This window comes from Equus asinus, chromosome 20, assembly GCF_041296235.1.
Source record: "Equus asinus isolate D_3611 breed Donkey chromosome 20, EquAss-T2T_v2, whole genome shotgun sequence".
NCBI classification, from domain to species: Eukaryota; Metazoa; Chordata; class Mammalia; order Perissodactyla; family Equidae; genus Equus; species Equus asinus.
The window spans coordinates 62,880,347-62,895,053 of record NC_091809.1 but is presented as its reverse complement, the minus strand read 5'-3'; the positions used below and the strand labels follow the sequence as shown (position 1 = coordinate 62,895,053).

General features: G+C 36.4%; 1 long non-coding RNA gene across 1 annotated transcript in view; it reads right to left on the bottom strand.

The window, feature by feature from the left end:
* Positions 1-2,041: 2,041 nt before the first annotated feature.
* The window catches only part of LOC139041111 (uncharacterized), a 118,982-nt gene continuing 106,316 nt past the window's right edge, over positions 2,042-14,707 (bottom strand). The window contains exons 4-5 of the long non-coding RNA XR_011495714.1: positions 12,823-13,024; positions 2,042-6,347 (exon numbers count right to left, since the gene is read on the bottom strand). This is a non-coding gene — a long non-coding RNA (uncharacterized lncRNA). The remainder of the gene's footprint in view (positions 6,348-12,822; positions 13,025-14,707) is intronic.

Genomic DNA, 14,707 nt, shown 5'->3' with positions numbered 1-14,707 from the left:
GGACCACAGGCTGGGTGACCCAAACAATAGAATTTATTTTCTCACAGTTCTGGAGGCTGGCAGTTCAAGATCAAACTATCAGTAGGATTGGTTCCTTCTGAGGGTCGTGAGGGAAGGGTCTGTTTCAGGCCCCTCTCCTAGGCTTGTAGTTGGGCATCTTCTCTCTGTGTCTTCACATCTTCTTCCCTGTGTATGTGTCTGTGTCCAAATCTTCTCTTTGCATGAGGACATCAGTTATATTCGATTAGGACCCACCCGAACAAAATTCCTTTTGTTTTAATCACCACCGTAAAGACCCTATCTCCAAATATGGTCATATTCTGAAGTGGAGTTAGGACTTCAACAAATGAATTTTGGTGGGCAAGGGGGAAGAAGGGACACAATTCAGCCTATAACAGTACGCTAAATGCTAAACCCTCGCTTGGGCATATTTTTTATTGTTATAATTTAACTGTTTTAGAAATAGTGATCACATGGGGCTGGCCTGGTGGCTCAGTGGTTAACTGCGCATGTTCCGCTTCTGTGGCCTGGGGTTCATCAGTTCAGATCCCAGGTACAGACATGACACCTCTTGGCATGCCATGCTGTAGTAGGCATCCCACATATACAGTAGAGGAAGATGGGCACGGATGTTAGCTCAGGGCCAGTCTTCCTCAGCAAAAAGAGGAGGATTGGCAGCAGTTAGTTCAGGGCTAAACTTCCTCAAAAAAAAAAAAGTAAAAAAAAAAAAAAGAAATAGTGATCACAAAATGAAGGAAGAAGAAAATTTTATTTATCTTTGAGATTTCAGAGCTTAGTGCAATCTCTGCCGCATAAGGGGCTCAATGAATTTTGTTTTTGTACTAGTTGGGGCAGCATATCATATTTAAAATGAAGCTTTCCATTTTTAAGAAGAGCAGTATCAGATTTCCTTTTACTCTCACTGAGAAGCTAATATTCATAAACTATGTATGATGTGCCCTCACTCTTACTCAAGGGTGAGTAAGCCTTTTGTTTTTCTAAGACTTGAATCATTCCAATCTCTCAGGATGGCAGGAGGGCATAGTGTGTTTGTGTGTGTGTGTTTCTAAAATAAAAACACTCCTTAATGATGTGATGGTCATATGTCCTGTTTTGCAGACAGCAACCCAAAATTACACCTGTTAACCTAGATAATGATTGGTGGGATTCCTTTCACTCTTAAAAATGTCCTGATTAAGACGATGAATTAAATGGCCACTCAAGTTTATAGACAAGCAAATGCTATTTTCTTAGAAATTGAGGTGAATGGTTCTTTACACATCAAGGGGTGAAAAAAAGGTAGCAAAATTCTGCATTCTATGATACTGAAGAACCTTAAATATCTCTGCCTTAGAAGTTTCCTTAAAGCCTGTGAGTCAAATACCTCTGTGAGGAATTATCTGGATTTGATACTGGCTCTATCATTTATAGGTAAGTGAGCTTGAATAAGCGGTTTAAATTCTCAATGTCTTAGTTTCCTCATTAATAAGATGGAATAATTATGATACCTAATTTATTTGTCTTATTATTTTTGGGTTTCCCTGAGACAAATTTTAAATGCAATGAAGTGCCCATATCTTAAGTGAGTTTTGGTAAATGTATATACCATGTAACCTCAACCCAAATCACTAAATAGAACACTTTCATCAACCCAGAATGGCCCCTTGTGCAATCTTACAATGAATTTCCTTCCCTCATAGGCAACCAGAACCCTAATTTCTGTAAATACAGATTATGTTTGCCTGTTCTTTACCTTACTATAAACTTCATGTGAATCTTATGATAGGTATTTTTAGTGCCTGGCTTTTTTTGCTTAACACATGCTATTGATTTAGTTCACATTGTTTGTGGACCACTCAGTAGCTCATTCCCTTTTATGGGTGAGTAGTTCCCCACTGTATGACTATGACAATATGTTTCACCATTCTCCTGCTTGTGAAGTTACAGGTTGCTTTCAGTTTGGGATTTTTATGAATAAAGCTACTACAAACATCTTAGAAAGTCATCCTCTGATATTTTCATTTCTCTTGGACAAAGAGAAATTGCTGGATCATAGAAAAAGCGTATGTTTAACTTTTAAAAATTGTCAGTTTTGTAAAGTGATTGCAGCATCTTTTATTTGCATCAAAATTGTATGAGAGTTCCAGCTTCTTGACAACCTCATCAATATTTGGTGTTATCAAGCTTTTCAACTTTAGTCATTCCAGAGAATGTGTAGTGTCATCTCGTTGTAGTGTAGTTTTAATTGGAATTTCCCAGATAACTAATGATGGAGAGCAAATTTAATGACTGATTAGCCATAGGACATCTTTTTCAGTGAAGAATCTGTTAAAGTAGATTGCCCTTTGTGATGGCTAATTTTATGTGTTAACTTGACTGGGCCACTGCAATGCTCAGATATCTGCTTAAACATTATTTCTGGATGTGTCTATGAGGGCGATTCCAGAATAAATTAGTATTTGAATTGTTGAACTGAGTAAAGCAGATGGCCCTCCCCAATGTGGGCGGGCATCAACTAATCCACTGAGGGCTTGAATTGAGCAAGAAGGCAGAGGAACCTTGAATTCGCTTTCTGCCTGACTGCTTGAGTTGAGATATCGATCTTCTCCTGCTCTCAGCTCTCTGGCTCTCAGGTCTTTAAACCACACCACAGTCTTCTCTGAGTCTCCAGCTTGCAGACAGCAGACTGGGACCTCTCAGCCTCTGTTATCACATGAGTTAATATCATATAATAAATATTTGTCTGTCTCTGTCTCTCCCTCTCTCCATATATATATATGTCCTATTGGTCTTCTTTGTTTGCAAAACTCTAATACACTCATTTATAATGATTGTTTTTCCTTACAATTTACAATTACTATAGATACAAGTCCTGGGTTAGAAATATCACATATATTTGATTACAGTCAGTGGCTTCTCTTATTTTCTAAATGGCAATTTTTAATAGGTTTATCATTTTGATGGAGTGTAATATATCAATTTTTGAATTTTAGCCTTAGAGTTTTATGTACCTCCTCTAAGATAAGTGTACCACCTCAAAGCAGTGGAATTTTCTTATGCTTTCCTCTAACAGATTTATATCTCAAAACAATTTGTGTAAGTGGTATACAATAGAGATTGAGACACATCTTTTTACACTGATATCCAGTGTTTTTTGTTGAAAAGTCTTTCCTTTCACCTTTTAAATTGTCTCACTTTGGTGTTGTGATATTTCTTGTATATTTTCTGTTCCGTTCATAGCATCATCTCTGTTAAGGCTTCTACTGCACTCTCTTGATTACGGACACTCTAGTGTAAGTCATGAAATTATGTAGACTAAGTCTCCCAACTTTGCTCATTTTAAAAATTATTCTTGCTATTTTAAATCATTTACAAGAAGTTCCAGTAAAAACCTTTAGCCCAATAAATTTGAAAAAATAGGGCAACTGAAGAAATTTACAAAAAAAGAGAAAACAAATTTAAAATTCTGAAAATTTTGTCTTTTTCAAAAATTGATTCATATCACTAACATAGTCTCATTAAAAACACAAAACTGAAGGCCTAGATGTCTTCAACTCTAAATTCCAAAAAATATTAAAGGAGGAAATAGCAACAAGCATAGAACTTAAAAAAAGAGAACATTTTCCAAATTATATTGTTAAGAAAATTTAGCTGTGCTGCAAGACCTCGCAGAGACTTTGACAAGAAAGAAAATTACAGGTCAAACTGTCATTAACATCAACGCAAAACTTTTAGATAAACTATTAAGACAGGAATCTCTAAAGTATAATACAATCCATATCTCTAAAGTATAATACATTACAAACAAATTAAATTTAATCCAATAATGCAAGGTTTATTAAATATTTGGAAATGATCAATAAAGATAGCTCTACCAGGATGCAGGATATCAAAAGTGGTTCTAGGCCCAAAAGCAATTTTGTTTTTCAATGGAATAGAGTAACATTCTGATTACTTGTGGTTATCCTGATTCTTGTCAAATTTCTGTCATATAAATAGATTTATTTTGTGTGTGTGTGTTCATGAACTAAAACTGTACCTTGTACATCTTAGATAAATTAGTAAGTATTTCCTGTTATTCTAGGTAAATAATACTATATAAAAATTATGTCAAAAGACATTCTAACTTGTGAAAAAATAAATTACACCAAAATTTTCATACTTTCCTGTCTCTATTTAAATTACATTGGTGGCCAATAAGCTATTACAATGATTGTTATTATTCTCTTTTGTTTCATTTTTATATTGTCTGTGAGGAAAATATTTTCTATTCTTAAAGCTTCAGATAAAACCACATGGTTATTTTACATTTTCTATTCCATGTTTTAAACAGAATGCAGTTTATTTTACCAAAGTATTTCTAAATTGGGTTTTTTACTAATAAATATTCTTTTCATTGGCAATTTTTTTAATAAAGATCATAAATTACATGATCTCTAAAGTTTAGTTTATACAGCAAAATAAAATAAAAGCCCACCATAATGAGATGGCAGAACTTGTGATCAAACGAATTTTAAGGGCTATATGAACACAGTGGCAGATGGAGCATATTTAGTGGGCAAGGCAACAAATATGCTGATAATGAGACTGCATGAATGCAGATCAATATACAACAACATTGACAATCAGAGCCTAAAGAGAATGAGGAAGAGGAAGAGAGAAGTCACTTATGATTATGCAGGTTGTGGTGGGGAAGATGCTATATGACTTTTGGCATGTGCTAGGTACTCTGCTCAGTATTTTACATGCTATATCTTACTTAATCCTCACAGCGACATAGTGAGGCATGTAGATTATTTCTATTCTATAGATAGAGTTTCAGGGAGCTTGATTAATTTGACTCAGGTCACATAACTAATAAGCTATGAAGTTAAAATTTAAATTCATGTCTATCTGTGTATAATCTCAAAGCTGTTTCCATTTGTAGGATGCTGTTAAATAATTAGAATGTATTCAACAAACACCTGCTGATTAATATAGGCTGCGAAAATTTGGAGTAAGAGGAAACATAACAGCTAGAACTAAAAAACAATATATCTGGAGCTATAGACGTTAAAGCCTGGAGATAAACCCTTCAAAATTGTATTTGACCTGAATGTGGTGGGTGCCTACTACTGGTTGGAAGCTCTGGAATAAATAGAATACCAAAAATAGCTGTTAAGTTGAATTAGGACAAAGAAAAGGGGCAAAGCTAATGATTGTATAGGTTCAATTATTTTAGTAGCGTACAATCACAAAATATACTTAATTCATCCACTTGCATCCAGTTTACTGAAGTCTCAAATTGAATAACCTGAATTTTCTTAATGGATTTTTTTTTGCTGTTAAACTGAAAAGAGCCACAAAAACAAAAGCAAAAAAAAAAAAAAAGAAAAGAAAAGAAACACACCAAATTGTAAAAACTAATTTGTGACACTTTTTAAAAATTATTTTCTCTAGCTCACTTCAAAAAGAAACCTTAGAGACTGTAATTTACTTGTAGAGTATAAAAATAAATTTGATCCAAAATAACCTTCAAATTCATGAACACATTACAGAGGTTGAGCAAAAATATGAGAGACAGAAATTTAGCAGGGAACACCTGTGAAAAACTTGACTGCTCTCATAATTTGGCAAAAATGATGTAATGGTTTATACAGAATGAAGAAAAGAGAAAAACAAATGTTGTTTCACTTGTCTTAAAGAAGTAGCCAAAAGCAGAAATATGGACATATGTAGCTTCTAAAATGTGAAGAAGTTGGTTTCTTCACTCACTTGGCAAACGATTATTGAGAACATTATAATATAAGAAGTACTTTTTATAGCAATTATAATTTAAGAAAATAAAGGTTTTCATATAAGCATGTCAATAGTGTGTTCACTTCTTTAATAAAGAATGGAGAAGTTCTACTGTTACTTAGAGAAAGGAGGAGGAGGACAAACTTGGAGTTAAGGCCCAGTAATTTATGTTTTAATCAGTCCTCCAGATGATTCTAATATATGCTAATGTTTGAGAACGATTCATTGAAATTAAAGAGAAAACCAAACAACTATGTTGGCAAACTTAGATGATTTCCCCAATTTTGACAAGAAAATGTTAAAGTAATAATTCTCTGAAGGAAAAAGAAAACTGAAAAAGAATAGAAATTATGTACTTCAGGTTATTTTTGTGTCAAAAAAATCCCTGTGTTTCGAGCCAACTCTGATGGCCAAGTGGTTGAAGTGCAGTGTGATCCATTTCAGCAGCCTGGGTTCAGTTCCCAGAGGCAGAACCACACCATTCATCTGTCAGTAGCCATGCTGTGCCGGTGGCTCACATAGAAGAACTAGAAGGACCTGCAGCTATAATATACAGCTATGTACTGGGGCTTTGGGGAGGGAAAAAAAAGAGAGAGGAAAATTAGCAACAAATGTTACCTCAGGGTGAATCTTTCCCAGCACCCCTCCCCCTCCAAAAAAAATTCCTATGTTTTTAAAGGTAAAAGAATAAGATAGAATTTCAACATATATTTATCAATGGAAAAAGATGATCCTAATAAATGATCACATAAAGCAGAGAAGAAAGGATAGAAGAGGAATGAACAAACATTTATTGGTTGCATGCCATATACCAGATATTCACATGCATTCTTTCATTTAATCTTTACAACTGGTCAGCACCAGGGCTGGGTGAGTTCCTCCCTTTGTCTCTCCCCTCTTAGTTGTAACCAGTAGGACATCCATAGAACCACAAAGGATTCTCTGCATGGCACATCAGAATCCTGAGAGATCCATACATCTACACATCTGAAGGTGGTTGGACTGGACCATATGGAGGCAGTGGAGCCAGGGGAGCAGCAGAAGCAGCTTTCAAGACCAGAGGCTCCAGAAACTGTGGTAATACCCACAATAGAGGTCTCAGGAACCAAGGTAGCCCACACTCCCAGAGGCTTCAGAAATCACTGTGGCACCTGTGACTAGAGGCTCCAGGAACCACAGTGGTACCTGTGGCCTAGGCCCCTTTCCCTCCTCCAGTAGTAGCACCTTCAACCCTGACCCTCCCAGCAGCAGGTGCTGCATGCAAGACCCCAGTACCCCTAGCAGCAGCAGCAGTGTCTGTGACCTGAGGTTCCAAGAAGCACAGGCATCTGAGACTAGAGGCTCCTAGAACTGCAGAAGCATTCAAAACGGAGCCCCTTCTCCTCCTCAGCATTGGCAGTTGTTGCCTGTGACCTGAAACTCCAGGAAGTGCTGCGGCACACAAGAAGAGGCTCCAGGAACTGCAGCAGTGCCCACCATCCAGGTACTCCTCCCCCCATGGAAGTGGAAGTGGCAGTGGCACCTTCAACCTGGCCTGCTCTGCAGTGGTGGTGACACCTTCTAACTCAGTACCCCAGGCAGCATCAATGCCAACACCCCCAGAAAACTTGGCAGTAGCAGTGCAGGTAATACAAGTAGCAGCTGGGGAGAGCCTGGTAACAGTGCAGCAGAGTCCACAAACCCAGTCCCCACCACAGTGGTGCCTACAGTTCGGGCCCCCTGACTCACAGCAATGGCACCTGAAGACCCAACAAACTTGGACATGGCAGAGGTGCCCATGATCTCAGTAGGGGAACCCACAACCCAGGCAACCCCAGAAGCAGCAGAATTGCTTGCCAGCCTGGTGATCCTGGTGGCAATGCCTGTGACTGCAATGATACCATATGCTGCAAGGCACCAGCAGCTTCAGAGGAACAAGCAGCACAATGAGGGTACTGAAGACACCTCTGGCAGAAGCAGTGAAGGATGGAAAGGGGGATGCTCAAATAAAATCAGAAGCAGCTCAGAATCAAAGTAAACAAAGCCTCGCCTAAATAAGAAAGGTGTTTTCTACTATAAATGTGCCAGCAGAGGAACAACTCATCAAACACCATGAAAAAAACACAGTAACACAATATCACAAAAGTAAAATGACAATTCTCCAGAAACCAAACTTGAATTCATGGAAGATTGTAATCTAACTGACAGAGAATTCAAAACAACTGTCATGAAGAAATTCAATGAGCTACAGGAAAACTCAGAAAGACAGTTCAATGAGCTCAGGGATAAAATTAATGAACAGAAAGAGCACTTCACTAAAGAAATTGAAACTCTGAAAATGAACCAAACAGAAAATCTGGAGCTGAAAAACTCAATAAATGAGGTGAAGAATAAAGTAGAAAGCATTGAAAATAGAACAGCCATGTGGAAGAGAGAATTGACAAGCTTGAAGAAAGAAATCTAGAAATGATTCAGGTGGAAGAGGAGAGAGAACTAAGATTTTTTAAAAATGGAGAAATCCTACAAAAATACCCCATCCAGTTAGGAAAAGTAACATAAAGGGAGCAGAAAGCATACCTAAAGAGATAATAGCAGATAACTTCTTAAACCTGGGGGAGGAAGTAGATATACAAGTCTATGAAGCTAATAGAGCACCTAATTATATCAATGTAAAAAGACCTTATCTGAGACACCTTATATTAAAACTGTCAAAAGTCAACGACAAAGAAAGAATATTAAGGGCAGCCAGAGAGAAAAAATATAACTTACCAAGGAACTTCCGTTAAGCTATCAGAAAATTTCTCAGCAGAAACTCTACAGGCCAAGAGAGAGTGTAATGATATACTCAAAATATTGAAAGATAAAAACTGTCAGCCAAGAATACTCTATTCAACAACGTTATCTTTCAAATACAAAGGAGAAATAAAGGTTGTCCAGGACAAACAAAAGCTGAGGGAGTTCATCACCACTAGACTTGCCTTACAAAACATCTTGAAAAGAGCTCTCCTACCTGAAATGAAAAGGCAAAGGTATACGAAGCTTTAAATAACGTGATAAATAGTCAGATAGAATCAGAAAGTTTCAACTCTGTATCGGAACAGGTTAGTAAACACTTAATTATAACATAGAGGTTAAAAGGAAGGAAAGCATTAAAAGTGCTTATAACCATTTCAATTTGGTAACAAACTCAGAATACAAAAAGGGATAATTTGGGAAAACAAAGACATAGAAGGGAAAGAGGAGAAGGATGGAACCTACATAGGCAAATGAAGATAAGATACTGTCAGAAGAAAAAGGAATATCTCATCTATGAGGTCTTTTATACAAACGTCATGGTAACCACAAAACAAAAATGCAGAGCAGAGTCATGAAACAAAAAAAGAGGAATCTGAGAAACATATCATGGGAACTACCAAGCTGAAACAACTGAGAGAAACAGGAGGAAAAAGAAATAATGTAAATATAGAGCAACCAGAAAACAAAAGATAAAATGACAGTATTGAGTGTTCATATATCACTAATCACCCTAAATGTAAATGGATTGAATTCACCAATCAAAAGACACAGAGTGTCTGGATAGATTAAAAAACAAGATCCAATAATATGCTGCCTCCAGGAGACCCATCTCAGCTCTAACACAAACATGGTTTTAAAGTGAAGGGATGGAAGATGATACTCCAAGCAAATGGCAACCAAAAGAAAGTGGGTATAGCCATACTTATATCAGACAAAATAGACTTCAAGCCAAAGACAATAAGAGAAAAGATGGACATTATATAATGATAAACAGGATAAATCATCAAGAAGACATAACATTTATTAGTATATATGCACCTACCACAGGAGTACTAAAGTATATAAAGCAACTCTTAACAGACCTAAAGGTAGAAATTAACAGCAACACAATAACAGTAGGGTACTTTAATACTCCACTTACAACAATGGATAAATTATACAAACAGAGAGTCAACAAGGAAACATTGGCCTTAAATGAAACAATAGACTAGATGGACTTGATGGATACATACAGAACATTCTATCCATAAGTAGCATAATATACATTCTTCTCAAGTGCACATGGAACATTCTTAAAGATAGTTGTATGTTGGAAAACAAATCAAGTCTCAATAAATTTAAAAAGATTGAAATCATATCAAGCATCTTTTCCAACTCCAATACTATGAAACTAGAAATCAACTACAAGAAAAAAGTTGGAAAAGTCACAGTTATGGAGACTAAACAACAAGGTCCTGAACAACTGTGGGATAAATTAAGAAATCAAAAGGGAAATCAAAGAAATACCTGAAGACAAATGAAAATGAAAATACAGTGTACCAAAATCTGTGGGATGCAGCAAAAATAGTACTAAGAGGGACGTATAGAGCAATACAGGCCTACCTCAAGAAAAAAGAAAAATCTCAAGTAAGCAATCTAACATCACACCTAAAAGTACTAGAAAAAGAACAAACAAAGCCCAAAGTCAGTAGAAGGAAGGAAATAATAAAAATTTGAGTGGAAATAAATGAAATAGTGACTAAAAAGACAATAGAAAAAATCAAGACAGCATGGTACTAGCATAAAAACAGACACACCGATCAACAGAATACACTTGAAAGCCCAGAAATAACTCACACATTTACGGCCTCCTAATTTGTGACAAAGGAACATACAATGAAGAAAGGAAAGTCTCTTCAATAAATGGTGTTGGGAAAACTGAACAGCTACATGCAAAAGAATGAAAGTAGACCGTTATCTTTCTCCATACACAAAAATTAACTCAAAATGGATTAAAGACTTGAATATAAGAACTGAAATAATAAAAGTCCTAAAATATAACATAGGCAGTAGGCTCTTTGACATCAGTCTTGGTATATCTTTTCAAATATGGTGTCTCCTCAAGCAAGAGAAACAAAAGAAAAGATGAAGAAATGAGACTACATCAAACTAAAAATCTTCTGCACATCAAAAAAAAAAATCATCAATGAAACAAAAAGACAATCTACCAATTAGGAGAAGATATTTGCAAGTCATATATGCAATAAAGGGTTAATATCCCAAATGTATAAAGAACTCATACAATTCAACAACAACAACAAAAAAAACAATCAAAAAATGAGCAGAGGGGGCTGGTCCTGTGGCAGAGTGATTAACATTCTGCATCTTCCACTTCAGTGGCTTGGGGTCTGCAGGCTTGGATCCTGGGTGTGGACCCACTCCACTCATCAGCCATGCTGTGGAGGCATCCCACATAGAAAGCAGAGGATGATTGGCACAGATGTTAGCTCAGGGATAATCCTCAAGCAAAAAAAGAGGAGGATTGACAAAGGACTTTAGCTTAGGGCAAATCTTCCTCACAAACAAAAAAAGTGAACAAAGGATATGAACAGATATTTTTCCTAAGAAGATATACAGATTGCCAACAGGCACATGAAAAGATGTTCAACATGACTAATTATTAGGAAAATGCAAATCAAAACCACAATGAGATATCACTTCGTGCCTGTCAGAATGGCTATGATTCAAAAGACAAGAAATAACAAATGTTGGAGATAATGTGGAGAAGAGGGAACACTCAGAGGGACATGTGTATGGTGACGGAGGGCAACAAGACTTTTGGTGATGGACATGACATAGTCAACACAGAAGTCAAAATATAACGATGTGCACCTAAAATTTATATAATGTTATAAACAAATGTTTATAAAAATGTCAATAAAAAAAAATCTTGCAACCCTCTAGTTAATGGCTGATGGCAGTGGTACCTGCTCACCCAATTTTGTGGTGACTCCATATACATAAAATATCATTCAATGAGAGATATTTTACACCATCATCTGAATTCCAAACATATTCATGATTACCTAGTAGTTCATCTCTGAAAATGAAATACTCCAGAATGCCTTTCCTTGTGATATAAATTGGGTGGGAGGAGTGTTCATTATCAATGTTAAAGTGAAAATCCATTACAGCAGCATTTGAAATAGCCCAAATTTGGCTATTACTGTTTACTCTGGTCCAGTGAAACAGGTTGATGGAGATTCTTTCATTAATTACAGAATAATGCAACCCCTGTCCCCAACATTCATCACACTTGGTTATTTTAAACTCCACTTACAGTATTTTAGCAGGATTTGCTGTGCTTAAAATTTCCTTGGAAGCAAGTGATAGAAACTCAATGTAAATTAATTTAAGTGAAAAGGAATCCACTGAAAGACCATGAACAAACTCAGAGCAACCAGACAGGTGGAAAAACTGTATCTTAAGTCCTGTTCTCTCAGAAGCAAATCCTGAGCCAGGGATTTGGCTACAAGCAATTTATGAGACACTTCTAGGAGAAACCAATTAGGAAATGGAGAAACCAATTAGGAAAAGGAGAAACCAATTAGGAAAGGGAGAAACCAATTAGGAAAGGGAGAAACCAATTAGGAAAGGGAGAAAGGAGGACAGAGAGGAAGTTCATCCAAAGTGTGATTTCAGGTGAAGCCCAGGCCCAGACTGAACCTTCAGGGAGCTCTGAAGTATAAATTCCAGCACAGAGTTTGTTTCCCATCCCTCCAGAGGAGTGAGCTCTTGCACCCCGAGATCAGTAAGGAATTGACTACAGCAGGCACCATCTGCTGTAACTGTTTTCTTGAAGCTATCCAAATGGTCGGGAGGCTCCAGAGGCCAATGACAATTCTCTGAAGCCGGTTGCAGGTATGAGCAATTAGCAGGAAGGCACAAGCTGAAGGATGAGCACTCAGAACTGGGGAAAAAAGGACCTGAGGGGATCTTGTTGGGAACCAATAGTGTCTGCTAAAGAGATGTGTGCAGCTGAGCCTTAGGGCCAACCAGGACTCGCTAATTGAGTGTTTTGAGTGTGTCTCTTATCTCCACTCTCTGTGCTAGATTCCCTACCCTCTGCCTGTAGGATACCTTTTCCTACAACATGGCAAGCATAACTCCTGTGTTCTGTATATTGCAGGTTCAGTTGGTGGAGAGAGACAAACTCTTTTAGTCACAAGACCAGAAATCCCTGGGAGGGACTCATTGAACTTACTTTTCAAGTGCTCATCTTTGACTCACCTTCTTCAACTGGAGGTCAAGGAGTGGGGTTGTAAGAATATGCTGACTTCATCCAGAGTTATTAGAGTACGGGCAGAGAAAGGTCGTTTCCAGAAGAAAAGGTTGATGCTGGACCATTGGTCCCATGTTTCTACACCAATAAGTGTAAACTGCAGACTTGAACGCTGAATGGGACCTCCCCCTGCATAGCTCCTCTTTGATACTAAATCGAAGGAAAAAACACAATTACAAAGTAACCAATGGAGACTTTAATTTTAGAAGCAATAGCATTGGAAGTGTTAAATAGGGGGAAAAAAAGGCAAAATATGAATCTATATGATGCTCCAGGATAAGAAGGATAATTAAAATTTTTATTATTTCATAATAATACACATGTGTATATACATGCCCTGAAGATATTAATATTTTAAAAGTTTCCCCTTCATTCAGTTTTGAAATATTCTACTTTCTGGCACATGAAATAGCTTGCAATAATTGCGCATACCTGTTTGCATGCTTAATTATCAACACGGATTTTTAAAAGGCTCATTTTTGTCTCGTTCTCTCAGTGGAAAGGAATGATTCAAATTGCTTTTACTATAAGAAAGTAATGAAATGTTATTTCCACTCCAACAAAAATAACCAGTGTCTTCCAACGGCATATACATTTTTGTAATTGAAAGAATACTGTCATATTTTTCTGTGATGACAAAGTTCTCTTGTAAAGTTGTAATATTTATAAAATTTGAAGGAGAGAACTCTTCTTTGAAACAAAACTTAGTCTATTCTATTCTAAGCAAAATCCATCATTTAAATCATGCCCAGACAGTGATTGACAATTCAAATTGACTTTCATAACTTGGATCAATTGCACAATAGGAGTAAAATCAGAAATGTATTTTGCAAAATGAAGAATGTTTTCATTATAATGTTCTTCCCTATGGCACTTCCAAAAAAATGAGCATTTCAGCACTTTAATATGAGGCATTACAAATAATAAATGACATACAATAGCTAGTAGACTCTATCCTATATGAATATTATATGCAACGAATTAATAATATATCACCTATATTTTATCATGAATTAAACAGAGGTAGGTGTTTCTCTATGGATAAAAGTCTGTCTAAAGTGTGTGGTTTTGCGTGTTTCAGAAGTTTGGTCAAGTGGCCAAGTCTGTTTACTATTATGCTGTTATAATTTGATTTATGTGGCAAGTTTCTTCTTAAGACACTATGTTGCAGTATTTACAAGATGTTACTCTAAATATTTCTTACTAGAAATAGCCTCAGCACCACAAACATGTCATCTTCACTATAATTAAAGTTCAGGAAAACCAATGACTTGAATCTGTGGATTTCTGTGAAAAGATACAATGAACAATCCATAGGTTTTCTTTTAAATAAACTTTATTTTTTAGAATAGTTTTAGCTATACAGAATATTGCAAAGGTACTACAGGGAGTTTCCATAAAGACTGTACCCTGATTTCCCTAATATTAACATCTTACATTTGTATGGTATATTTGCTACAATTCATGAATCAATATTGATATATTATTATTAACTAAAGTCCATAGTGTATTCAGATTCTGTTAGTTTTGGCCTAATTTCCTTTTTCTGCTGCAGGATTCCTTCTAGGGTACCACATTATATTTACTTATCCTGTCTCTTTAGGCTCTTCTTAGCTATGACAATTTCCCAGACTTCCCTTGGTTTTGATGATCTTGATAGTTTTGACAAGTACTAACTATATTGGTCTGTTATTTTGTATGGTGTCCTTCACTTGAAATGTATCTGATGTTTATCTTATGATTAGACAGTTATTATGTATTTTGATGAGGAAGACTACAGAATTAAAGTCCTTTTTTCATCATATCATATCAAAGGTACATAATGTCAACATG